We start from the raw sequence: 27,758 nt of genomic DNA, 5'->3' as shown, positions 1-27,758 counted from the left end.
AGATGTTTTATCGACTGAGCCACCCAGGCACCCCTCTTAGAACATTTTTACATCAATCAAATCAGAAATGCAGTATTTATCATTAATGTCCAGAATATACACTTTTTCTCCCATATTGCCTAAAATAGACACAGCCAGTCAGAAGTGACCAGCTTCTACAGGCCAAATATGAATTTTGGATTCCTACAATAGCACAGCATTGTCCCTCTGATACTTTTTCTACTGTGTTCATTTGCCTCAATGCAGAGCATGTCAGTTTTCATGCATAATAAATTCTGATGGAAAAAAGACAAATATTTCTAACATTTAATTAAAAGATCCATCTGATCTTTTCCTCTAGATCAACTTCATCAGAATTCTGACAAATTTTGTTTGAGCGAAGTCAAGCAGATCCTGCTGGAGTTGTTCAAAGCAGAAAATGAAGGGCCTAGCATAATGCCTGGACTATGGTAGATTCTTAATAAGCATCTGCTGATTAGTTTGATGGCAGTAATTGAAAATTTATATCTCCAGGTAAATCTCAGTAAGATGTGGTATGAAAATAGTGCTTGGGGCACCCCCATCACCATGTGATATGGAAATCTCTCCCATAACTATGTCTGGTTGGAAATATAAATATGAAGTTCAGATAAAATACAGGAGTTGAAAATACAGGTAGGTCACCTTCACATCCCTACTGGAAATATAGATCATATCTACAGGTGTTATGCAAAGATATTGAGTGGATGGAGCTCGGGGAAAACAGATTTTCCAGAAGGAAGAAGGGGTCCACCTTATCAAAGCATTTTTTGGGTAGAAATTTTCATTTATAGCAGATTCAAGTTAAGACTACAAAGAAAAGATGTATCACAGAAAGTACAGGGAAGCTTACAGCTAGGATTGTGGGAAGTTGAGGAAATTGTTGACTAAGTCACTTCTCTTTTCATGAGAAATTGAAGGTAAAGTCACTTGATAAATATAAATGAGGCAAATTATGAAAGTTTGCGACAGCTGCTGTGCAGATGGAGAAGAGAAGCAAGTAGGAAGAAGCAGGAATATTTTAGAGGGCTTTGAGAACCCAGGTGAGGCCGGAAAGTACAAATTGTAATGGCACCAATTTATGTCACTACACAAGTTCGTCTAGCAGCCCAGGTGCGCAGAGCAGCAGGGAGACATTAGAATCAATTCATCCTCACTTATAACACAAGGACTTTAAAAGATTTTTCAGAAACTAATGATAGCCGAAGTCATACCTGAAATCCTATTCAAAAGTATCCAGGAAGGATGGGATCTATTTTAAAGCTTGAGGGAGGAGCAAATGATGTAGGTGCTAGTCACAGACTCTGCCACTTAACTGCTATGTAATAACTAGTTTAAATGACCAGCATACCAGTCCTTCACCTTTCTAGAACTCAGTCCATCTAGAAAATGAGAAAGTAGAAATGGTTTATCCTAAAGCCTCTTAGGGTTCTCCAATCTGAAATCTGGGATTCCTTCTTTGCGATATTCATGTATTTATTTAACAAGTATTGACTGATTATCAATATGTCCCAAGCACTGTTTAAAACAATAGAGTTATAGTAACAAACAGCTAAGATGAGTTTCTCTTCTGCCTTCTAGAGGGAGAACCGACAATAAACAACTTAAATACAAATCGATTTTTTTCAAGTAGTAACAGGTGAGATGAAAAAATGAGATAGGGAGGGACAAAAAAGGGAGGTAGTCTTAAACAGAGAGCTAAGGAAAGAAGTCTCTTGGGAGATGACATTGGAGCTGTTATATGAATGACAAGCAAGAATTAGCTATGCAAAGATTTAAAGGAATAAATGCAGCAGGCTGAAGAGACAGCTGGTTGGAAAGCCCTGAGGTAGGACTGAGCTTGGTCTGTTTGTGGAACAGAAACGGCAGTGTAGCTGAATCATCATGACTCGGAGGAGAATAGTACAGGTGGCTGCTCATGAAACAGGCAGGAACCTCACAGGCCATGGGAAGGAGCTTGGATTTTAAGTGTGATGGGAAGCCACTGTGAGGTTTAAAGCAAGAAGCGAGGGTTATTTATATGTTTAAGAGGATAACTTAGGCTGCAATGACAACAGTACTTCGCCTCTATGGTATTCTCTCCCCAAACCCGTGACTTCAGTCGAATCGTGAGAAAACATGAAACAAACCCAAATTGAGGGGCATAGGACATTATTCCAAATGTCTGATGAGTACTCTTCAAAAGTGCCGGCCAGAGTCCTAAAATATAGGCAAGACTGAGAAAATATGATAGATTTGAGGAGACTAAAGAGACACGTGACTAAGTGCAGGGTGATATTCTGGGTGCGATCCTGGGACAGAAAAAAGACACTAGTGGGAAAATTGGTAAAATCTGAATAAAGTGCACAGTTTAGTTAGTAGCCCCGTACCAAGGTTAATTTCTTAGTTTTGATAATGCACTAGGGTTATGTATAAGATGCTAACATTAGGGGAAGCTGAGGGTATATGGGAACTCTGTACTCCCTCTGCAACTCATCTGTAAATCAAAAATTATTTCAAAATATGTTTTTAAAAGATGACTTTTAATTTATTTCCTGATAATGTGGCATAGAGAAATTAAAATATGTTGAGTATGATCCACATTTTTAAAACTAATAGAAATTTGACCTGTTCATGGGGAAAAAAAAAAAAATCACTTCGGTTGTTAAGACCAGTTAGATCAGTGTCCTGTGTAGAAGATGTGGTGGTTTGAATCAGGTGATTGCAGGGAAAATGAAGTCTGGGAATTTGGGATTTTTTTGGAGGTAGAGCTGACAGGACTATCGGAAAGATCAGGTGGCAGGAGCAGGGGTGAGGATGGGGGAAATCAGAGAGAGAGAAATATCAAGACATACCCAGATCTTTGAACTTCACAACCAGAGGTTTGTGGGTACCACTTTCTAAAACAAGGAAGCCTGCTTGAGGAACAGCTTTCCTAGAGATGGTCACAGAAGATAGTTTCCAGCATTCTCTTTAGACGTGTTGAGTCTAATAATACTTACTGGCATCTGGGGGGGAGGTAGCATGTGTGCAGTGACCGCTACAAATGTGGAACTTCTGGGAGGCCAGATCTGAAGATAAATCTTTGGAGGTCATTAGAACATCAATGCTTTTTAAAGCAATGGGGCAAATGAGATCATGTGGGAACAGAGAGTAGCGTACGTAGGGAAGACAGGATTCCATCCCACTCCAGGACTGAGAGAACGGGAAGAGGAGAAGGAACCAGAGATGGGAACTGCATATATTGAGGCAGGCAGCACAAGAGAACTGGGCTCAAGAAGACACAAGGAGGGCTGCCTGGGTGGCTCAGTCAGTTAAGCATCTGCCTTTGGCTCAGGTCATGATCCCAGGGTCCTGGGATCTAGTCCTGCATCAGGCTCCCTGCTCAGTGGGGAGTCTGCTTCTCCCTCTGCCTGCCGCTCCACCTGCTTGAGTTCTCTCTTTCTTTCTGACAAATAAATAAAATCCTTGAAAAAAAAAAAGAGGACACAAGGAGGAAGGAGGGAGTTGTTGAGTGTGTCAGCAACCCAATGGCAATAAGATTATGGAGCTAGCAAATAAAGACTTCTTTTTTCAGCATATTTGCTGCAAATGAGAAGCAAGGAAATGGGGTTGAGGCAGGAAAGGGATAGGTTGTCAAAAGAGTTTTGTTTTGTTAAGATACATGTCTTACAGGGGCGCCTGGGTGGCTCAGTCATTAAGCGTCTGCCTTCAGCTCAGGTCATGATCCCAGGGTCCTGGGATCGAGCCCCACATCGGGCTCCCTGCTCCGCGGGAAGCCTGCTTCTTCCTCTGCCACTCCCCCTGCTTGTGTTCCCTCTCTCGCTGTGTCTCTCTCTGTCAAATAAATAAATAAAAACTTAAAAAAAAAAAGATACATGTCCTACAAACTCAGGTCAAGTGCACTCTAGCCAAGTTGTTAAGGATTGCTATTAATGTTTTCTGCCTGGCTCCTAATCCTTGGAAACAAATATTCTTTCTATGTGTCTTCTTTTTGTACTTGTTGTAGTTTTTTGGTCATTTTAACTGTAGAACCTGCAGTTGTTCATTCATATCAGTCCTGACATCTTATGAATAAACCAACTTCTTTCCATTTTTAAATTCTCAAAATATATTGAATTAAATTCTAGAAGGGATTTTAGAGATTTAATTCAAGTATTTTATAGATGAAAAAACTGAAACACAAGAAAACAAATACAGTGCCTCAGTGATGGATCCAGAAATATAATCAATATTTTTATTGTCTGACAAGACACATTTCTCCTCTCGAATTTACCTCAATATGTCTGAACACTTTCTAACCCCAGATGTAGCGACCTGCACGCCTGAATGCAATAAAGCATCTCACTCTTAACTACTGAGACGTGAAAGTTAAACCATTTCATACCATATCCAGTGCAATTTCTATGAACAGTTGATATAACTTTACTAATATACTGAAGAAATTCTTTGAAATTTTGAACTGGGCAATGAGGAGTACTTTATTACAAATGGTAGGACATGCTTTGTTCTTACAGATTAGGAGCTCTCATTAGATCCTGACTTCAGAGAAGGCTGAGATGTGAGTGAATTTCCAGTGCATGTTACGATGCCTTGATCATAGTAGATGTCTAAGAAATTCTTATTTATTGATGGAAAGCATGAACAGAAGAGAGGCTGCTCAGTCTTACTTCTTAGAAAATGTCATTGTAATTAGGACTCACAATTCTGCTTCTTGCCTGCCTCCTTTCTTTAGTTTAGTCTTCTTTTTTTAATTTCTTTTTTTATTTTTATTTTATTTAAACTCAATTAACATATAGTGTATTATTAGTTTCAGAGGTAGAGTTCAGTGATATTTTAGACTTCTGATGAACAATTATCACCTTAATATTCTAGTTTCTATTGTTCATCTCCACGTTTTTGGTCAATTCTACATAACAGTTTCCTTTCTTCCCTAAGAATTTGTAAAGCTACATGTCTATTTATTATTCTCTCTGGTTCTTGGTCTAGTAAGAATCTCAACATCTAATCATTTTATGAATCTGGAGATATATATATAGGGTGTTAATACCATGAATTAAAAATTTCTGTGGGCATTATAGAAACATACAAAGTATTACTTAAAGGAAATATTATTGTGTGCATCATTTCCTATACACTTTTCAGAGATCGTATGGTTCGATGGTCTAAGCCTTGAATATAAGATCTAAACTTTTATGTCTGTTTCTGAAACTCACTCTATAGAAGTGGCTTCACCTGGAAAGTGAAAAGTGAGTCTTGTTAAATACTTGATGTAAAAGTGAACCTTTGAGAAACCATCTGAAATATCACTTTGGGCGCCTGGGTGGCTCAGATGGTTGGGCGTCTGCCTTCGGCTCAGGTCATGATCCCAGGGTCCTGGGATCGAGTCCCGCATTGGGCTCCCTGCTCCTTGGGAGCCTGCTTCTCCCTCTGCTTCTCTCTCTCTCTCTCCCCCTCTGTCGCTCATGAATAAATAAATAAAATCTTTTTTTAAAAAAAAGAGGCTATTTTATGTTTTAAGGTAAAAAATGAAAACTCGGTATAGAAATTTCAAGAGGAATAAAAAAAAGCTGTGCTATTTCTAACAGTGTTTTTTGGAATGTTCTGGAATGTCCAAAGAGATTTGTCAGCCTTAAGGAAAATCTATTTAACTTTACTTTTTTTTTTTTTAAATCTAAGCTGAGGAGTAACTCAAAAGGATAAGCAAAATACTCAAATTCAAGGCATCCAGGATTCTCTGACAACTTTTAGGAAAATTACTTGTCTGTAGTACTTTCCACATCTGTAAAATTGTTTGCCAGTAAGGACTTTAATAAGGGTAAGCTTTAATGTCAGATAAAGTGTTCTGTGGAAATCTGGAATGTTAAAGTATAATTTTCCTTTAGAAAGTAAATGAATATCCCACTTGAGCCTGGATCAGTTTTGTGTTGGCATGATCTAGTTCTAGCTAAGCCAGAGATGAAGAGAATTCAAAGGGTCAGACTCAACAGAGCAAATGCAAAATATCTAATTGGAAGCATGGAAGGAGATTTATGAAGATTGAGATTTTTCTACCAGAATTACACCCTTAAGATAGGTGGCAGAATTTGGCTCCAACCCCCCCCCCCCACCACGTCACCTCTAATGGCTCTACTACCACATAGGAGCAAGTGGAACCCAGCCCAAATTTAGACTAGTCCCTTTATTCTCACTTGATACGTGTAGGAGTTTCCACTTTACAATTCATGTTAAAAACATGCAAGAGAAGCAAAAGTTTTGCCACCACTGAGAAAGCAGCCAGTTCACAGCAAGCACCAACATGTTATCTAGAGGCTGCCACAAACCTTATGTTGCCAAAGGCAAAGGGAGCAAACCATCCGTGGCTAGAGGTTCAGTCCCGGTTCGCAGTTAAAGCCAGGCTGGAAAGGTTTTTGGGTTCAATGATGGCTGAAGTGGAGAGCAGAAGAGGGAAAGGCTGGTCCAGATGGCAGACTTAGGAAAGGATGAGGCTAAAAGGATTGTTTTCTGGCATTTTGAAATTTTCTAAATGTAAACATTCAATATGCAAATAAACTCTGCTTCATGTATACCAAATGGCTTCTTTGATGCATGGAAAAACATCTTTGTAGGGTGACAGCTAGAGGCCTTCCAGGGCTCCACTGATCATTTTGAAGGTGGAACCAGATGACAGATTTTTCTTTTAGATTTTAATTTGTGCTTTTGCATGTGCATGGTAGAGAGTGGGTGGGTGAAAATTTTATAGATATTTTTGTATCATTTTAAAGTTCTTCATTTTATGTGATAAATTATAGGAAAGCTGTGTGCAAACCAAATTATATTTTAAATGTACTCATTGAGACTGTTGAATAAAGGGATACAACCATGTCCTCTTGGTAAAGTAAGCAATCACCCTGCAGTCTCCTTTGTGTGAATCTAGACATTCACAATTGGGTTTGATTAAAGCCAGGTCCACATGTCTTATTAAATTCCATATTTATATAGCAATTTTACTTCTCATATGATGTAAAATCACTAAATACTTCTTTCAATTCTCCTTTGAGAATGAGAGGGAAGCATTATTAATCCAATTTTATTTCTGTATCTGATTAACTAAGCCACTTTGACTCAAATGAAAGCTAGTTATTATTTCCCTATCATCCTGATACGCAGTAGCAGAGTATATAAATAAGTGAATTCAAAACTGTCAAAGATTTACCTATAAAACTGAATTTCTGGTACTACTAACTAACACTGTAATATTCGTTCTTTACCAGTAAAAGTGGATAGAAACCATCATGTTGAAAGTATTTATAGTATGTATGAATCTGGCATAGTACATAGGGCATCAAACTGCAGCCCTTGGGTCAAATCCAGCCCACGATTTGTTTTTGTACGGCCCACATATGTGGTTTTTATATTTTTAAATGCTTGAAAAAAATTTAACAGAAGAATATTTTGTGACACATAAAAATGACATGAAGTTTAAATTTCAGTGTCCATGGGCAAATTTTCATTAGAATATAGCCACACTCTTTCATTCATATATCATCTGTGGCTGCTTTCATGCTACAAAGGCAGAGTTGAATAATTCTGACAGAAACTATATGACCTGCAAAATCTAAAATATTTACTAGCTGGCCCTTTTCAGAAAAAGTTTGGTGAAACCTTACTTTTAATGTATAGGGTAGTTTTGCATCCCAACAGTAAATAACCCAAAAATGAAGAATGGTATTCATATTTAATTAAAATGAAATACTAAAATATAACAAAGTTGCCTGGGATTGACTGACATACATACAAATTTTGTGGGCATGTAGGGTCTAATGCTCCAAAGAGAAAATAGTCGTGTTGAGACATAGGTGATTTTAAAATGAACTTCATTGCCCTTTCAATAAAAGAAAAAAAATTAATTATAAATAGATGTGGAAATGAATACATCATTTTCATTTGGGGGCACTTTGATCTATGATACAAAATTTCTTTTGGCCGTGACTCAAAAGAGCAAGGGACAGAAAAAAATGAGTAAAGAAATAACTCATTCAGACTATGGAGAGATGCATGATAACACAAATAGTAACACAGCGTGTGAATTGTAATTGAAGAAAGGTGCGTGGTGACGTTGTCAAACCCTTCCTGAGTTCCAGACATCGTGCGCTTTTTCAATATTTAGTTCTGTTTTGGAAGTGCCGGCATTCTCTCTGACAATGACTCCACACCAAAGAAATAATTTTGTATTCCACTGGAATTTTGTATTCCACTGCTACCTGGAAATCAGTGCCGTCGCGCAGCCTGTTGAACAATGCTGACATCGGGCAGAGGCCAGAACTGGGCCTCCAAGGTAGGTAGTGTTCTGACCTAGCAGAGCCTAGGATTATACCATATTTTCATGTAAGTAAAGCTATTCAATCAGGAGGGGGAAATAAGATCATTTCTTGTTCATCGATTGTACCTCCTTGAAAATCAATGCTAATGCTCTTCAATCCTGCCCTGATTGATCCTTTAATTCTAAATTTCTGTGCAAGTTAGGGTCTTTTGACACCCTCAAATTACCTCCAGTAATTTACAATAAGGTGACATGTCGTGATAAAGATAAGAGAATTCTTATGAAAGGAATGGGAAGTTCATTACACGTGGTGTGGGGTTCAAGGACACAGGAACGCTGCCTGTTGACCAGAATGCCCACAACAACTCCTGGGTGTGGGGCAAGACGCACTGCAGGGGGCCACAGGATGTGCTCCACCTCCCACCTCCATGGTGGCTTACTGCCTTTTGTCCTTGCTTCTGTGGCTCTCGCCATGACCTGCTAAATCCCCAACAATTATTCATCTTTAGGATTCAGAAACAAGAAATCAGAATTCCTTGAAATTCCCAGGAATTCTGAAATCAAGTGTTGTCTGTATTGACAGTGCTTTATTTATGTGTTGTTCACTAATAAGCAATGAATCATTTTTCTGTGATATACAAAAATTTTCAGAGGTTTTTCTATAAAAATGATATAATATTAAATTAAGGTTATTTTTTATTTTATTTTATTTTATTTTATTTTATTTTATTTTATTTTATTTATTTAAGTAGGCTCCATGCACAACATGGGGGTTGAATTCACGACCCTGAGGTCAAGAGTCGCATGCTCTACAGACTGAGCCAGCCAGGTGCCCCTAAGGTTATTATTATTATGGCCTTGATATATTAACATGTAAATATGTATGACATCTAGGAGGTATATGTTAACACGTGAATATATAAAACATGTAAAAATAATCTCTGACCATAAGAAAACACTAGAAGAAGGCAAGAATGACACAAAATAAATGTCAAATAAAAATAACTTTAAAAATTAAAAGAGAATGCCACAAGTATTTAATATTTAAAATTATCATTCTTAGAGTAAAACTTCAAAGTTTACCTGTAATTAGTTGCCTGTTCAACATAGAAAATTTTCTTTCCTTTTGCATTGATATTGGTCACATTGCTAAAAGTATGTCCAAAAGTTGGACTTTTGAAAATATTTTGTCTGCTTGACCTGATTGTGGTTTTGCTATTGAAATCGATATTGCTTTTGATAATTCAGATCTTGAATCTTTTTCTCTGATTTCATACAATAGTACTCCACAGCATACACTTCTTTTTCTCTCTGTATTTTTCTGTTATAATATTTACAAATATCTGTAGCCTATAGTGAATATTCACACACTGAAACACCAGCGAACATTATTAGGCAATATTCAAGTAATTTAACATTCAGATATCCTAGCAATGTTTATAACACTTCATAGAATGGTGCATGAAAATCGCTAATTTAAGGACTCATTTTGTTTCCAAAACATATTTCTTGGAATACTACTCATAGGATTTGTATAGATCATACTATGTATATAAACTTAATTTTTTTATTTGCAACAATAACTCATCATTAACAAGAGATCGGGCCACAAAAATATACTTAAAATGCAGCCACAGCTATAAGCAGGACTCACTGGTTGGATTGTGACCACTTTGCTTCTACATGTTCCTGTCCTGTTCCTGAAAATAGCAACCTTAACCTTGGACTCCACATATCAGTGTTTCTTGTTCTTTCTTTCAACTTGACTTCAGTACCTCCCGGGGATCTAGTAGTGTGTCCATGTTGATTGTTGAGCTTTAATTCTCACAGGAGAATTATAATACTTGTCCCTGGTTTCTCAATTTCTCAACTTATTTTTCTAGGGAATCAGCTTTGAGAAAACACACACAAATTTCCCGCGAAATTCTGGAATCTCCACAAGGAAACACGATGACCCCCCCTCTATTGGTGCATTTTTATTGGGCCTCATAACACCTCACATCTCTCTCCTTGCCTTCAGAATATATTCTCTAAATGGCCCAGCTCACCTTCATTATTATACCTTTAGACTATGCTCCTTTCTCCAGGCTATTCTTGAATCAGATGCTTATCTCTGGTCCAACCAGCAACCCCTTGGAGAAAACTGGGCCAAAGAACTTCAGGCTGCTGCCTCAGCTCCAGGTTATGAGTAGAGCCGATTTTCCTCTAACAGTTTGTGGGCAAGCTGGGCACAGTGATTAACTGGTTGTAATACTATCCCTGTGACTTGCTATGGCTTTCTTTTGTGGAAAATGTGGCCTATAAGCCGAAATAACAAAATATTACTGCCTTGAAGAAGAGTGGATCTCCTTACCCTTTAAGGAGTTTTTTGTTGTTCCGCACCTATATAAACTGAGGCAGAGCTGAACTGCTCTGCATAATAAAAAGAGGAGAAGACATATAGGACTTAAGTATTTGCAGAGGGAAATCCAGAAGACTGGAGCTGAAGAAAGTGAGGACAATGTGAAGAGGAGAGGCCAGGAAAAAAGGAACTCTTCTTGGTGGTACAACCCAGGAAGGGACTTTAAAATCAACAAACAAGCAAATATAGGAATTGAGTATCCTTCTTTCCATGACATACTCTCTTCCAGAGATTTATTTCCTTCCATTCTTTTCCCTTTTTGCTTTTTTACATGGTTATAAAATGGTGTTAAAACAGATTTTTGGTCATCCTCCAAAATCCCTTCTTCCTTCCTATGATGACAGAGCCTCTGACTGTTGGCAACACAGATGACCATTCAGATTGGAGACTACATTTCCCAGCTTTCCTTGCAACTAGGAGCGGCCACTTGACTAAGCTCAGGCCAGAGAGAACTAAGCGGAATGGTCCTGTGGCAACATCTGAGAATCGTCCTTTAAAGACAGCACAAGTACCTTTTGACTTTTTTCCTTCCATCTCCCTTCCTCCTTCTGCCTGAAACACAGATGTTTTCATATTCAGCTTTGAGGTTGAGTCCATGCATAGTGGAACAACAAGATTAATATATGTGGGCTAGTACCATACGAGCACTGGACAGCCAAATGGATGTTACTTTAGCAGAGAAATAAGCTTTTACCTACTTTAAACCATTGTTATTTAGGATTTTCTGCAAGGATTTTCTTAAGTGATGTAAGTGCATGAACTGTGCTATAGTTCACCCTTTTCACTTAACACTATGTCCATATATATTTTTTTTAAAGATTTTATTTATTTATTTGAGAGAGAGAATGAGAGAGAGAGAGAGAGAGCATGAGAGAGGGGAAGGTCAGAGGGAGAAGCAGACTCTCTGCTGAGCAGGGAGCCCGATGCGGGACTTGATCCCGGGACTCCAGGATCATGACCTGAGCCGAAGGCAGTCGCTTAACCAACTGAGCCACCCAGGCGCCCCCATATATTTTTTTACTGCCAAATACTCTTTGTAATTGCTATAGGCTGATTGTTTGTGTTCCCCAAGATTCATATGTTGAAATCTTAACCCCTAATGTGATGGTATTAAGAGGGGAGGCCTTTGGGAGGGGATTATGTCATAGGGACCCTCATGAATGGAACTAGTGCCTTTATAAAAGAGAGCCCAAAGAGCTCCCACACACCTTCCCCTACATGAGGACACTGTGAGAAGTCGGCCATTTGTGAATCAGGAAGTGGGCGCTCCCCAGACACACAGACCTTCACCCGGGGAAGCATCCAGAATTGTGAGAAATAAATTTCTGTTGTTTATAAGCCACTCAATGTATCATATTCTGCTATAGCAGCCTAAACAGATTAAGACAGGAATCATAATTTTTAATAGCTGTTTACAATCTCATCTCATAAATGTGCCATAATTTACATAAGCAATTCCATATTATTGAATGTTTAAGTTGGAATTTATTTATTTATTTATTTAGCTCTAAAAGCATCCTAGTTCTAATATACAAATCCTTCCTAGAAACACTAGTATATAGTACAAGATGGGGATAATTATTTTTGTGGCTATCCAGTTACCATGACACTATACAATAATGTTCTCATCCCCTTTTGATTTGTATTACTGCTGTTATCTGATATTAAATTCTTGTACCATTAATTTCTGGTTTATTTATTCTCTTCCATTAATTGAGCTATTCTTAGGCCAACACTCTAACTTTTTAAATTATCATACCTATAAAATGGCCTAACCACAAATGATATGTTAAAATACTTATGACTTTTTTTTTTTTAACTTGGGTCACTCAATTTTATCCATAAGTCTTATGGCCACAATTTCCTTTTTAGATCTGGGTCTGTTATTTAAAAACAATGCCAGTAATAATGATACTTTGTTTTTTTCTAAACAGCATTTATTTCACAGCTCCTTTAAATGTATTGTTTTGTTTGCATTCTAAATGGAGCTATTATGACATTATTCAGATTAGCTTCATTCAACTACTTGGTCTCCAAAATTTGAAACCAGAAGATTTTAAAAAGAGGTTACAATCAAGCTCACTGAAATTGTTCTGAAATGCTTCTAAGGAGACAACTGTCAACTCCTTTGGCTTCAGCCCCAGCTTTCCCTGCAGATCACTGATGGCGTTCCGCAGTCAGGTCAAAGCCCGTTAGCCTCTTGCTAACTTTGGTTGCAGCTGTCTGCAAGCACGCTGAGCATGTGAGGTCCAGCAGGACAGACCATCCAAACACTGTTCTCTGCCTGCTTTAAAATAAACCCCTATAGAGTAGGACAAGTAATTGAAGCTTTGTAATTTTTCAGCTCGAGGCCTCAACTCTGATCTTAAGTTGATGAAGCATTAGTAGATCTGCTTAGAAGAGGCGTGAGAAGCTGCTGTCCGAATAATAAAACATGAGAGAGACATTTTACAGATTTTCAATGTGTACTGTTGACAACAGGATGATATACCACACTCAGAGATCAACTGACCTCTCCGAATAGCGTCTATTATGTGCAAAGCGTTAGGAAAGAATATAATCTTCTGTACTTTAAGTGGTCTAAGTACCAATAAAGTATGGTTCAGCTGTGATAGGACAAGAAATTCAAGCAATTTCTAAGATAAGGTATTTTTTAGAAAAGCTTAGGTGCCAACCAGATCAGCTGGAAAATTTCTATAACTATGTAGCTATACAAATGTGTCTTAAAATGTTATAAAGTAAAAGTTATAGCCACGGTAATCAGTAGCAAGAAAGTAAAATGGAAGTCTTGTAAGGTGGTGTGTATATAGCTTTAAGAAATGCCATAAAAATCAATTCTTAAATTGGGGCAGTCTAAAACAGAAAAATGGATTAGGTGGAGATAATGATCTGATTGGAAAGGAATCATCCAGGGCACTTATCAAGCTGTGAAATAGTCCTAGCTTAAATCAAGCTGCTTATACAAGGAAATTTATGAATGACCAAAAACTAAAGGGAACAGTAGAAAGGCTGCTCTCAGAGTTTCCCAAGTTGGTGCCATCATGACAAATTGCCACAGAATATGAATACATGCGTCGCGATAAAAGTGTTCCACGTTCACATTGGTTCGGAAAATGCTGGATTAAGCACGTTTCTATACCGCTAGATTTCTCTGAGCCTTCAATAAACCAAAATAGGTTGCACACCTCCAAAAAGGACTTTTGAATGCAGTAAGTTCCCAAATTTACTTGACCTCCTCTGAGATGACCTATTTCCATCTCCTGGAATACTGGTTTGGAGAATACAACTCGGAAGAAACATGTTAGTGTTCAGACTTTTTTTCCCCCAAAAAATCAGGCATGCCAAGAGAGCAAATGAACACCTTCTTTGATGTCCTGCAGACAGAAAACTCGGGAATCAGCTGTGGTGCCACCCTGAGATATTAAATGGGTCCTGGACAATTGTGGAATAGCTTTTTTTAACATCCAAAGAGCATATAAAAATTGACTGAAAACAGAAGAGGGGGACTCCAAGTTCCACTATGAAGTTGTTAATTCGTTCCATTTGTAAAATAGTAGAATTTTAGAGTTGGGAAAGATTTTAAAAGAACAGCCAGTTTAGCCAATCCTGATTTTACATGGAGACCTTGAGGCCCAGATCAGTTAAGAGGTTTGTGTGGGGTTATTCATTAGGTTTTGAGTCTAGAGAAGGGCAAGGTGGGGTGCCTGGGAGGCTCAGTCAGTTGAGCGTCTGCCTTTGGCTTGGGTCATGATCTCCGGGTCCTGGGATTGAGCCCCACATCGGGCTCCCTGCTCAGCAGGGAATCAGCCTCTCCCTCTGGCCTTCCCCCCTCCCCCCCACCCAGTTCCTCTGTGTTCTCTCTCGCGTGTGCAAAAATAAATAAATAAAATCTTTAAAAAAAAAAAAAAAAGAAGGGCAAAGCCCCAGTTCTGACAACTCTCATGTCAGACTCTCTTGGTCTCATAACTCCTATACAACAGGCCAGTTATTATTTTTTTAATTAAGTGCATAAAGAGGAAAATGAAAATTCTTCCTTAGTTGACCTTCCATCTCAGAATTCTCTTCAGAGTTGACAGTTTTGCTGCCTTTTTATTTTGTGCCCAGATATCTGTACTTCTCTAACTTTATTCAAGATGTGTTATGCAGGGACGCCTGGGTGGCTCAGTCATTGAGCGTCTGCCTTCGGCTCGGGTCATGATCCCGGATTCCTGGGATCAAGCCCCACATCAGACTCCCGCTTGGCGGGAGGCCTGCTTCTCCCTCTCCTACTCCCCCTGCTTGTGTTCCTTCTCTCACTGTCTCTCTCTCTGTCAAATAATAAAATCTTAAAAAAAAAAAGATGTGTTATGCATCTGTTAATTTATTCAACAAACATTAAGTGAGCACTGACTCTGTGCCAGTTATACACAGTTTGAGTCCCTGCTGCCAGATCTCTCAGTCTGGCAGGAGAGAGAGAATATTCTGTGATAAGTGCCATGGCAGAAGTTAGATAGGGAACTCAAGGGCCATATTTCTTGAAATGTGAGAAATCAAGGGAGTTTTTCTAGAAGGGATAAAATCTGAATGGAGCATCTGAAGGGCAAAGAGGAGTAAGGCAGATGAATAATGGGGGTTGTCATGACCAGCACAGCAAAAGCATAGAAGCAGGGAAGGGTGTAGTGTATGTGACAGGCAACAGGGAGATAAAATTGGAGACACAGAGAAACACCAGATTACAAAAGGTCTTGTATGCAATACCAAAGATTCTGGATCTCACGTGTTAAAAAGACCCAACTGGCAGCAATGTGGGGAAGGGATCGTGCCAGAAAGCAAGAGGCTACAGCAGTGGTCCAAAGGAAAGTGGTGAGGCCTGGAACATGACATGGGAGGAAAAAGAGAAGCAGGGACCTCTCATCTGAAGATGTGGCCTAGAAGCAAGAGAAGAAAGCAAAGGTGGAGAGTGGATTGGTTTAGGATTTATTAAGGAGGTAATACTGCAAGGCTTGCTACTAGACTACCTGGGATGAGTATAGACAGGGAGAGGACGGAATGGAGGATGATTTCCAAGTTGTTGGCATAAACATCTAGGTAGATGGTGGTGCCCTGTTCTGAGCTACAGAGCTAGGAGATAACAGGATTGGGAGAAAACATGTTCTGCATATGGTAAGGGTGACATTCAGAGAATGACAGGTTCATAACTGGATATCCAAGTGTTGAGTGCAGAGGAGAGGTTCGGGCTAGAGATTTTAATCTGGAAATCTGCAGCACATAACACAGATGTTGTATTTACAGTCATGAAATGGATGAGATTCTCTCTCTGGAGAACATGCACAGAAGAAAAGAGAAGACTCAAGACACAGAATATTGAGGTCAGGGAAAGGAGAGGGAATCAACCGAGAAGACCCAAGAATGGTCCAAGAGGTGGGAGTAAAGGAAGATGAAAGCCGACATGTCTGTGGGATTTATCAACTGGGAGCTCAGGGGGTGAGAAATGAACAAGAGAAGGAGAAAATGGAGATGGAAGAAATATAGGGGGAAAAGGTGCAACTCTGGAGTTGGTAGGAAACAGGGAGAGGCCCTTCAGTAAGACTTTTCTACAGGTATTACAGGAACAGCAGGTGCCAGTATGAAAGGGATGGGTGAGATTGCAGAGTGAAGGCAGATCACATGGGGCCTTGTAGATCGTCATAAGATCTTGGTGTATTATTCTGAATAAAATGGTGAATCATGGCCAAGCTTTAGTAGAGCAATGATATATTTGCCTTATATTTTAAAAGTCACTGGCTGAGGGGCACCTGGGTGGCTCACTCGGTTGAACGTCTGACTCTTGATCCCAGCTCAGGTCTTGCTCTCAGGGTGGTGAGTTCAAGCCCAGAGTGGAGCCCACTTGAAAATAAATAAATAAATAAAAGTCACTGGCTACTATGTTGAGAATAGACCTTCAGAAGCAAAAGGAGCAGAGAGACGAACAAAGAGCCTCTACCAGGACCCAGGAGAAGATGATGAAGCTCAGAGCAGGGCCACAGCCGGTGGGATGATGAGAGATGGAGAATGGCAGGATGCATTTTGATATTTATATATTCATCAAGGAAGCATTTCTTATGTACCTGCTATTTGTCAAGTCATGATGGCTAATGGAGAAAAATCAGTCAAGAATGTAAATAGAAAGATTCAAAGTAGAAAAGGAAGGTTGTAGAAAAAAAGAGAAACTGGGAGACTTTTTTCTTCAAAGAGAAGAAAATAAGAGAAAGGTGTACAAAGGTGGTGAAATGGAAAATCGCTAAATGGTTAGGAAAAATGATAATTTAACTAAAAGTCTATCAAAATATTGTAGAATTTGACAAGGAAGGATGCCATCCCAATTATTTTCAAGAGCTCTGGTACCACCTATTTCCCCTTAACTTTTCGGCTTCTCTATTTGTTCCATTTAAAATAAAACGACATTTTTCCCTTCCCATCTATTTTAAGACGTCTGGATGCAGCATGTGGGTCATTTCAGAAGCACTAGAAGGTGAAGAGCTGAAGGGGAGCAAAGGGCAAGACATAAAGGAGGGAAGAATGGATAAAAGGAAGGAACAAAAGATGTGTGGTGAGGGTAAGAGGCAATAAAATTTTTCCAGCCCCCATGCCAGGGTCCACAAAACAAACAAACAAGCAAACAAAAAACTTTAAATTGTATTTAACCAAAGGCTAAAAGGATAGTAGGGGCATCTGGTGGCTCAGTCGGTTAACTGTCTAACTCTTGATCTCAGCTCAGGTCTTGATCTCATGGTCGTGAGTTCAAGCCCCACTTTGGGCTCCAAAATAAATAAATAAATATAAATAAATAAATAAGTGGAAAGTGGCTTAACGGTTATAATTGGGGTTAACAATGACTACACTTTAAAAAGCACATTGTATTAATCTGTTAGGTCTGCCATAACAAAATACCATAGACTGTTGACTTAAACAACAGACACTTATTTTCTCACAGCTCTGGAGGCTGGAAGTCTAAAATCAGGATGTTGGCTTGCAAATGGCCACCTTCACTGCGTCCTCACATGGTGTTCTGTTCTGGTGCACCCCTGCCGTCTCTCTGCTTGTCCACATCTCCTTTTCGTATAAGGACGCCAGTCAGGTTGGTTTAGGGCTTATTCTAAAGGCCTCATTTTAATTTAACAATCTCTCTAAAGGCCCTATCTCCAAATACAGTCACATTCTGAGGTACTGGGTGTTACTTCAAAACATGAATTTGGAGACTGGGGGCGGGCAGAGACACAATTGAGTACATAACCGCACCTAACCAATTTAATTTAATTTAAAAAAAGCTTTATATATTCCTTGAGTACACGTTGGAGTTTAACTTATAGCTTTAGAGAATGTAAACTTATTTTTTTAATATTTTATTTATTTATTTATTTATTTATTTATTTATTTATTTATTTATTTATTTATTTGACAGAGAGAGAACACAAGCAGGGGGACCGGCAGGCAGAGGGAGAAGCAGACTCCCCACTCAGCAGGGAGCCCGATGCGGGACTTGATCCCAGGACCCCGGGATTATGACCTGAGCCGAAGGCAGACGCCCAAACGACTGAGCCACCCAGGCATCCCAGAATGTAAACTTCTTATTGGAACATTTTTAGTAGAACTGCAACAAAGAATTGCAATTTATTAGAATTGCAATAAAGGTACAATAAATGTGATTTGAATTTATTGCCTTTTCAATATTAGGAGACAAAAGTTTGATTAGCAAAGTGAGCCTTCTGGCTATATGTTAAAACCATAGGCTTTTTCAGGTAAAGAACCTAGGTTAAGTAACTCTTTCTATTGTTTTGTAAACAGAACAAAGATACAGGATCTATTTTAACTCAACAATATTGTGTCTGACTCCTTGAATAAATACTGGAAAGCTAAGTGCATAATTCCTATCATGAGGCAGTATGTTTAGTTGGGTTTCATTTATTGTATTTTCTTAGGATAAAACATTTCAGAAATAAAATTAAAGGATAATTTTCTACATTTTGGTTTTAAAATACTTCATGGGCTTGAGAATAATAGTTATTTGCCCAAATTCAAAGTTGGCTGATTGAAGAGTTTGGAGGGATGCTAATTCTCTACTATAATCGAAAGCAAAAATTTCACTTAAAATATTATGAGAGGGCGCCTGGGTGGCTCAGTCGTTAAGTGGCTGCCTTTGGCTCAGGTCATGATCCCAGAGTCCTGGGATCGAGCCCCGCATCGGGCTCCCTGCTCAGCGGGAAGCCTGCTTCTCCCTGTCCTGCTCCCCCTGCTTGTGTTCCTGCTCTCACTGTCTCTCTGTCAAATAAATAAATAAAATCTTAAAAAAAAGATATTATGAGAAACCACTTCATATTTCTTATCATATTTCAGTCTTTGTGGAGCAGAGGGAACTATAGTTGGGCAAAGTTCTCAAAAATAGGAGTCAAAGCATCTATTACATTTTATGGAAATGAAAATGTGTGTTTGACTATTATATTTTCTAAAAAATTTTCTTTCAAGTGCAAATAAATATTTATCTCTCCAAACGATACCCATTTTTCTTCTTCTGCCCTTGTTTTCGAAGAAAATATGAATCACTGATGAGAAAGCAAAAGCTAATACTTTTACTTCGCAGCTGCTGGGATTTTAGTCTCAAGCTATCCCGTGTCCAGTGTAAACATTTGCTTATACAAATGTGTGTAGGAAATGGCTCCTACCAGGTATTCGTTTCCCGGTGGCCGATGCTGTCAGTCAGTCAGATTGCCCCATTTTTTTCCAGCATATTTTTTCAAGTTGCAAATTCTAAATTAGTAATCTGTTATTTCACGAAATTTAAAAATAGCATGTCATTACCATCAACCACGAAGTAGAATGATTTCATTTAAAATCCTTTCTCCATTCGCTTACCAAAGAAATGATTCTGTGATCAATTTGACCTTTTACCAGCGTAATTGCCGAATAATTAACAATGATAAATGATTACAGTCTGATATTTTTAACTAATCATTAAAGGGCAGCATATATTGCATATGAACCAGGAGGTTTCTATATACTTTCTATAAAATATTAGAAATATTTATTTATTTCATCAAGTGCCTCCTATGTGCCAGAAACGGTCATGGTGGAATTCTTACTTGTAAACTAAATAAAACCACGAAGTGTTATAGCATATTAGAAGACATTAAGTGCCACAGGAAAAAAGCAAATGCAGGGAAAGGTAATTGAGAGCATGTGTGTGAGGGTAAGAGAGTACAATTTTAAATAGGATGGTCAGATAAGATGCAATCTTATCTTGAAGGAAGTGAAGAAGTAAAGTATGTGGATATCTGGAAGAAGTTGGGTGACCAACCATTCCAACCTGTCTGGGACTAAGAGGGTTTCCAGGTTGTAGGCCTTCCCATATTAAAACCAGGGTGGTCCCAGCCCAGCAAACCAAAACAATTGATCCCCTTCAAAGTGTTCCAGGTTGAGGAAACAGGAAGAAGAACACGGGTCCTGAGAGGGAAGCATGCCTGGTAGTTTCAGGATCTAGTAAGGAGACCAGTGCAGCTGCAGAGGGCATGAGGTCAGTGATACGAAGAGGTCACATGATGTAGGGCCTCATAGTAGATGCAATGGCCCGCTACCCAGTCTTTCTTTTCAGGGTTGATGCACCCATCCCTAGCTGCTGCCAGTGGGCTCATGGTGTGCCTTTCCATGGTCCTTGCCCTTGGCTGCAGAGAACTGCCTCCCCCAGAGTTGCATCCCTTTTAGGGAGCAGCCCATGACCAATGACTGGCTAATGTGGGAATACAATGGCTAGGGCGAGGCCCCTTCTGTCAGCTTGGTCCACCCAGTGTAGACCTCCCCTTCAAACTGGCTGAGACCTCATTTGGTTTTTTTTGTTTTTCTTTTTTTGAGGGCTTAAGATTTTATTTATTTATTTGAGAGTGAGCAAGAGAGAGAGAGAGAGAGAGAGGGCACAAGCTGGGGGAGGTAGAAGCAGACTCCCTGCTAAGCAGGGAGCCCAACGTGGGGCTCCATCCTTAGAACACTGGGATCATGACCGGAGCCGAAGGCAAATGCTTATCTGACTGAGCCAACCCGGTACCCCAGAATAAATAAAAGTTTTAAGAAAGATGTTTTTCTGACTAACTTTAGTTTCAGAAATTGCATTAAACATTTATTTTCACAGCCCATCCTTTACAAAGATACTAAGAAATTTCTGAAGTCCACCTTTGAATTCTTTTGGGATTCATTCTGACTAAGCAACATTTTTAGTTGAGAGACGTGTTTCTTTGTTTTGCTCACATTCTTTGAGGAGCAAGTGGGTGCTGACTGTCCAGATGTAGGTGTCCTGAATATCAAGGCTGGGCTCTTGCCTTTGGAACCACACTTTTGATTCAAGTCTGTAGAACTCGAAGTCCTTCTCTCTGGCATCTTCGGGCTGAGCTTGCGCGTAGGAGTGGTAGGACTGCTCCTCAGTGCTGAGAAAGCTTCTACGTTTACCATGATGTTTAACTGTTCTGTTGCATGTTTTACAAGTAGTCAACAATACACTTTTGGAGTCTTTGTATTTTCACAAATTTTGCTTCTTTAAAACTGAGTGTATAATTTCTTGCCTCTCGGTTAAGAAGTTTTTGTATTTTGGGTGTCAGTTTGGACTTGGGTTTGAGGTGCACTCGAGAGTTACCCAAAACCAGCAACTGGAAACAGTATGGACATGTTCCTTCAAAAGTTATGTTATCATAGGAGATAGCGGGCCTGGCCCGGGCAGCTATCGTGTAGTTGCCGCGCCACAGCCTCAAGGTAGTGCTTCTGCCTCATCGTTACCGCCACCTCCACACCGCTAAGACAAGCGACAAGAGGAGTCTCGCTGAGACCTCATTTGTAACTAACTGCCGTTCAGTTTTTTTCCTCTGCCTTTCTTCTTTACAGGTATATTTCCTGAGATCACTCCCCCAATAAACTTTCCAGATGCAACTCTCCTCCTTAATATCTGTATCTAGGGAGCCCAAAGTTAGAGAGGCCTTGAAGGTAATTTTGAGAGGGATGTGAAGCCTTTGAAGCGTTTTGAAAGAAACTGAACCCTGAAATAGTTTCTCTTTCTCTCTCTCTCTCCTTTTAGGTGTAGAAAAATATAGAACTTTCTTAGTTGTTTAGTTCAGATTATGCTTCTGAACTTCACTGCAATGATTGCATAGGATGGTAGAACTGGGCTCTAACCCAACTGGAAACTTTAAGTTTGCTGAATAGTTGGAATTTCCCTTGCATCTTCCAATGTGGTCAGTGGGTAGACCAGCTCTTCAGCTGACGCTGTTCCTGGATGGATCACATCCTATGTTGAATTCCATTGTTTTGGGGGCTCCAGTTGTTTTACATAAAACAGGTAAATAAATAAAGTAGATACATCAAAATGCAGCAAGCACAAGGAAATCCTTGCCCTCGAGGATTTTATTCTACTCTTCTATGAGCCATTTTATTGAAAATGTTCCATAATAAATGGCTTACTACAGCATACCTCAGGACCTTAATTTCCTGTGGAACCAGCATTTGTAGCTAGTAGTCAGGGGGATGAGGCAATGTCAAATGGGAAAATAACTATCTCCTTTCGAGTCACACACACCAACTTAAATATTCAGCCACCGTGGACATATTTCAGCTGCATTTAAAATGTCCAGCATTGGGGTGCCTGGCTGGCTCAGTCGTTAAGCGTCTGCCTTTGGCTCAGGTCATGATCCCAGGGTTCTGGGATCGAGCCCCGCATCGGGCTCCCTGCTCGGCGGGAAGCCTGCTTCTCTCTCTCCCACTCCCCCTGCTTGTGTTCCCTCTCTCGCTGTGTCTCTCTCTGTCAAATAAACAAATAAAATCTTTTAAAAAATAAAATAAAATAAAATGTCCAGCATTTTCATCCTTCAGGCTTCACTAAAGAGTTTCCAGGCAAAGAGCGGACTCCAAATTCATATTACTTAGGAAAAAGATGCACAGGAAAATACGAAGTAGGTGGCACGTCGATTCTTTATTATACTCATGAAGAGGCCCTTTGTCTCTCAGTTCACAGTTGAGTTGTTCACAAACTTTCCGTGTAAAAATCTCCCTGACATAAGAGTTTTTTTGGAGTATACATGAATTTTCTATAGGATTAAAAATTCCTAGAGAGTAATATAGTTAACTGTGTAAATGGTTTGTGTGTACAGCCATAGCTGTTCAGATTTGAAAATAGAAAAAAAACATCTTTTGCTTGATAACATATTTATAAGGCTGTGGCAAGTACGGTGGTTTGAGAGTAAGCAGATCTGAACTTATTCCTGACTCTAAAACCGATTCACATGTAGGCTGGAGTGACAGACCTTGGAAGGAACGATCCTCTGAGATGATGAGACTCAAAGAGAGAATACTACCCCAATTTGACTTAAAAAGTAGACAGTGGACAGTGGACCTCGGACCCAGCTCTGGATTCAGGGACTCACTAAACAGTTTCACAACCTCCAGTAAATCCCTTAATCCTTCAAAACCTTGCCTTCCTTATCAATTAGATAGGATTGGAACCTACTCTATCTCAGAACTGATTACATGCATTAATAGCTGAGACCATGACTTGGAAACTAGAAAAAACCAGGTGGGGCGCCTGGGTGGCTCAGTTAGTTAAGCATCTGCCTTCGGCTCAGGTCATGATCCTGGAGTCCCGGGATCGAGTCCCGCATCGGGCTCCCTGCTCAGCAGGGAGTCTGCTTCTCTCTCTGACCCTCTTCCCTCTCGTGCTCTCATCTCTCATTCTCTCTCAAATAAATAAATAAAATCTTTAAAAAAAATAAAATATAATAAAATTTTTTAATGGAAATAAAAGCCACGAATTCTCTCCCCATATTAGAATGTAGTTTTGAAATTAACTGATGCGGTATGTATGTAAAGTGCTTTTAGCTCTTTAAAAAACATTTTAGGGGCGCCTGGGTGGCTCAGTCCTTAAGCATCTGCCTTCAGCTCAGGTCATGATCTCATGATGCCAGGGTCCTGGGATCGAGCCCCACATCGGGCTCCCTACTCAGCGGGAAGCCTGCTTCTCCCTCTCCCACTCTCCCTGCTTGTGTTCCCTCTCTCACTGTCTCTCCCTCTCTATCAAATAAATAAATAAAATCCTAAAAAAAAATTTATATTCATAAAAGATCAGATGCAATTACACACGCACACACATAAATAAACCAGTTAACAGAATCCTGTAATGTGCAGACTGTAGCACATTTTAGGTTAATGAATAAGGCTGAAAAACAACAGAGGATTAGCCCATCTATCGTATTAAGTCATGGGAAATATTTTTCTAATGTTTTAAAGCCAGTAATACCCACAAACTATTAATGGATTTTAATTTTTATAGTTATATTTAAATTTCATAGATTTAGCTTTATTAAACAGAAACCTGGACTCATCCAGCGATTTCAACCAAATATCAGATACTATTTAAATTAGCAAATGATAATTCTTTGAAAAAAATCAAAAGAATTACTAAGTATAACAGTCACACATTACCTTAGCAATACAAATAAATACTCAGTTATGGAATTTGTAGTTTTCCTTCTGCTTCAGAGATTGGTGACATTTGATCGTTGTCCTCTTACTTGTCCAGAACCAGACAGATCTCCGCCTATGGTCTTCCAAGTACATCACAATTTCTCCTTACACCTGGGCCATTGTCAGACATATTAATTTATCTTGATTATCAGAGCACAAATTCCATAAACAGTTCTCCATTTTATTGTCTTAAACGCTTTAGGAAATACAAAATTATGTCAGCATTGCTTAACATAATAATAGCTGTTAATGAAACTTATTATGTCCCAGACAGTAGTCCAGGAGGTTTATATGTGTTAACTTAACCTTCACAACAATGCTATGAGGTTAGGTATGATTATTATCCTCATTATACAACAAACAAAGACACAGAATCTTGCCTAAGATCACACAGCTAGTAAGTGATAGAATCATGATTTGAACCCAGGCAGACTGGCTCTAGAGGCTGTGCTAAGCCACTGATTTTATTGCTTTTCATTGACAGGCCTTCACCTTCTCAATTGAGTACTTCATCCTTCACTTGCTTGGGGCCTCTACCTATAAGCCTGGAAAAATATCTTACCAAACACACACTTGCAAAGAGTCTTTACCAGGGGTCTGTAAACTTTTTCTGTAAGGGACCATATAGTAAATAGTTTAGGCTTTGTGGGTTATTCAGTCTCTGTGAGAACCTACTCAAATGTGGTGTTACAGTGAGAAAGCAGCATAAACAAGGTAAACAAATGAACATGACTTTATTTCAATATAACTTTATTTATAAAAGCTGGCTGTGGGCCAGACTTGGCCCAAGGGTCATAGTTTGCTGACTCCTGTCCTAAATCCTTTTTTTTTTTTAAGATTTTATTTATTTATTTGACAGAGAGAGAAAGAGACACAGCGAGAGAGGCAGCACAAGCAGGGGGAGTGGGAGAGGGAGAAGCAGTCTTCCCACGGAGCAGGGAACCTGACATGGGACTCGATCCCAGGACCCTGGGATCATGACCCGAACCAAAGGCAGACGCTTAACAACTGAGTCACCCAGGTGCTCCACTCCTATCCTAAATCTTTACTCTTTTTATTTGCCCAAGGACTTCTAACTGTTCAAGAGTATAGCTTTAGTTTACCAGGAAGTGGCTACTATTCTTGCTGGCATGCACAGACAGCTTTTAGAAGAAAGAGACCCCTTCTTGGTATGTTTCTTACTTCACAGCCTTTTCTTTGCTTTTCTACCGAAATCTCAGTTCTGGGTTTAAACCCGAGTGCCAATTTCCCATTCTCCAGAAATGACAATGCATTTTTGTTATTGGAGCTTCCGAAAAGTTTCATTTAGTTTTTCTTGTCTAAAGGTGAAAGAATACCATTTTGTTACCTCAAATGTAATAGTGATCAGGAAATGATCATTAATGAGACACTAAAATCATCAGATAAGAAGTTGTCAAGGAGGAGGCTATTTCCCAGGTCCCAAAGTACAACCCACAAAGAAGAAGCTTCATATTTTAGCACCTTTAATAACACTTTTTCCTGCTTTTTCAGCCAGGGTCTCTTCTTCTTCTTCTCCTCCTGCTCCTTCTTTGCACTAGGCTCCACAAGTGATGTATCTGATCCTCAGATCCTGCAGAGAGAGAGAAGGAGAGGAAAAGAGAGAGAAGGCACACATCCAAGGGTTTCAACTCAGAAAACATATAGAAGCCTACTATGTGCCAGGCACATGGCCCTACACCAGGCATTGGTAAGATACAAAACTGAGGAAGGCAGATTACACTTTGGCTAGTGGAGAATGATAATTCAAATTTCAGGTCAGGTCTTGATCTCAGAGTCATGAGTTCAAGCCCTGCACGGGGCTCCACCTGGGGCATAGAGTCTATTAAAAAAATAATAAAATAAAATAAAATAAAATAACAGCAGAACTTGCAAGTGGAAATATCTAAAATATAGCTGGACACATATGTGTGGTGCTTCTAAAAGACTTTAAGGTAGAGGTACCAATATGAAAGTGATTTGCACAGACATCATAGATGTTAGAACAAAAAGATGAAATATGAGAATAAACTTTAAGATAAATGTTCATCATTTATATAAGAAAAGCACTACTGAGGGACACAAAAGGAGATGCAAACAAATAAAAAACATGTATGTTCTTGGATTGGAAGACTCCGCATCATAAAGATGTTGATTCTTCCCAAATTAATCTGTAAATTGAACCTGACTGCAACCAACATAACAGTAAGAATTCTTAAGATTTAGAACTAGACAAGCTGATTCTAAAGTTCATATGTAAAAATATATAAACAAGGAAGCCATGAAAAATTCAGAACAGAGAAATGAAAAGGGACTGCCTACTATATAATATAAAACTAGAGTAATTAAACTAGGTTGGAGCACGTTCATCAATATGACATAATAAAATATCCAGAAATGGACTGCAAAACATAGGAATGTGATAAAAATAGCACTTCAAATTGGGAAGGAAAGTATAATTATTCAACAAATGGTGTTGCAGAGAGTGGATAGCACTTAGTAAAAAAAAGTTTTTTTTTGGATTCCTACGTTACACTCTGCATGTAAATGAATTCCAGATAGATCAAAGATCTAGATATAAAAATAACTCCGTATAAGAATGAAACATTGGAAATTTTTGTCTTAAGTAATAACAGTACGGGAAGACCTTTCTAAGTATAACACAAACTCAGAAACCATAAGAAATGGTGTATTTGTTTACATAATAACTACAGAAGATCTGCAGAAAATAAAACACAACAAAATCATCCTATGTAAAAATTGAGGCATAATGTATACAACATATCAGAAGCAAATTTCTATAAATTACTAAGAAAAAACACCAACTATTCAAGGCAAAATAGAAAGGGGAAAGGGATATAAAAAAGAGTTTACTAAAAAGGAAATACAGATCTCTCTTAGATGTATAAAAAAAGAGCAGTTCTTACCTAATTATACACTATAATGAGATGCTCTCACCTATCAGAATGGCAAACCCCCCAAATTTTATAACACAATTACCAAGCATTGATAGAGGGGCTGTGAATTGGTACAACCTTAATGAAAGGAAATTTTACAACAATTAATTAAAATAACAAATGTACATACTTTTTTATCTAGCAATTCTAGCCCTAAGTACTTATCCTGTAAGTACAAAATAATGTTTATAATTGATTGCAATAGATTTGAAGCAGACTAAATATTTATTTAGCATTAGAAGACCGGTCTAAAATGTTATGATATATTCACATGATGAAATACAATGCTGTCTCATATGTACTGGTAGGAAAAGAGCTCCAAAATCTATTGTGAAGTGAAAAGAGTAATATGTAGAACACTGTATATAGCTTGCTTGCTAATATTTGTATGAATATTTGTAAGTGCATAGAATATTCTTAGATGGCTCCACAAGAGACTGCAATAGTGGTTGCCTCCTAGGAGACAAATAAAAAGGCTGGGGATCAAGGAGAAAAAGAGACTTATTTTTCCCTGTATACTATTTTGTACTTTTGAATTTGATGCTATGGACGTATTCAGAAAAATGGTTTAGATTAAGAGAGTCGGTATTTATAAAGA

General features: G+C 38.9%; 1 pseudogene; it reads right to left on the bottom strand.

The window, feature by feature from the left end:
* Nucleotides 1-20,843: 20,843 nt before the first annotated feature.
* On the bottom strand, nt 20,844-21,467 carry LOC113920982 (annotated as a pseudogene).
* Nucleotides 21,468-27,758: the final 6,291 nt, after the last annotated feature.

The sequence above is a fragment of the Zalophus californianus genome, chromosome 3 (assembly GCF_009762305.2).
Source record: "Zalophus californianus isolate mZalCal1 chromosome 3, mZalCal1.pri.v2, whole genome shotgun sequence".
NCBI classification, from domain to species: domain Eukaryota; kingdom Metazoa; phylum Chordata; class Mammalia; order Carnivora; family Otariidae; genus Zalophus; species Zalophus californianus.
Note: the sequence above shows the minus strand (reverse complement) of the source record. Positions and strands in the feature narration are given on the sequence as shown.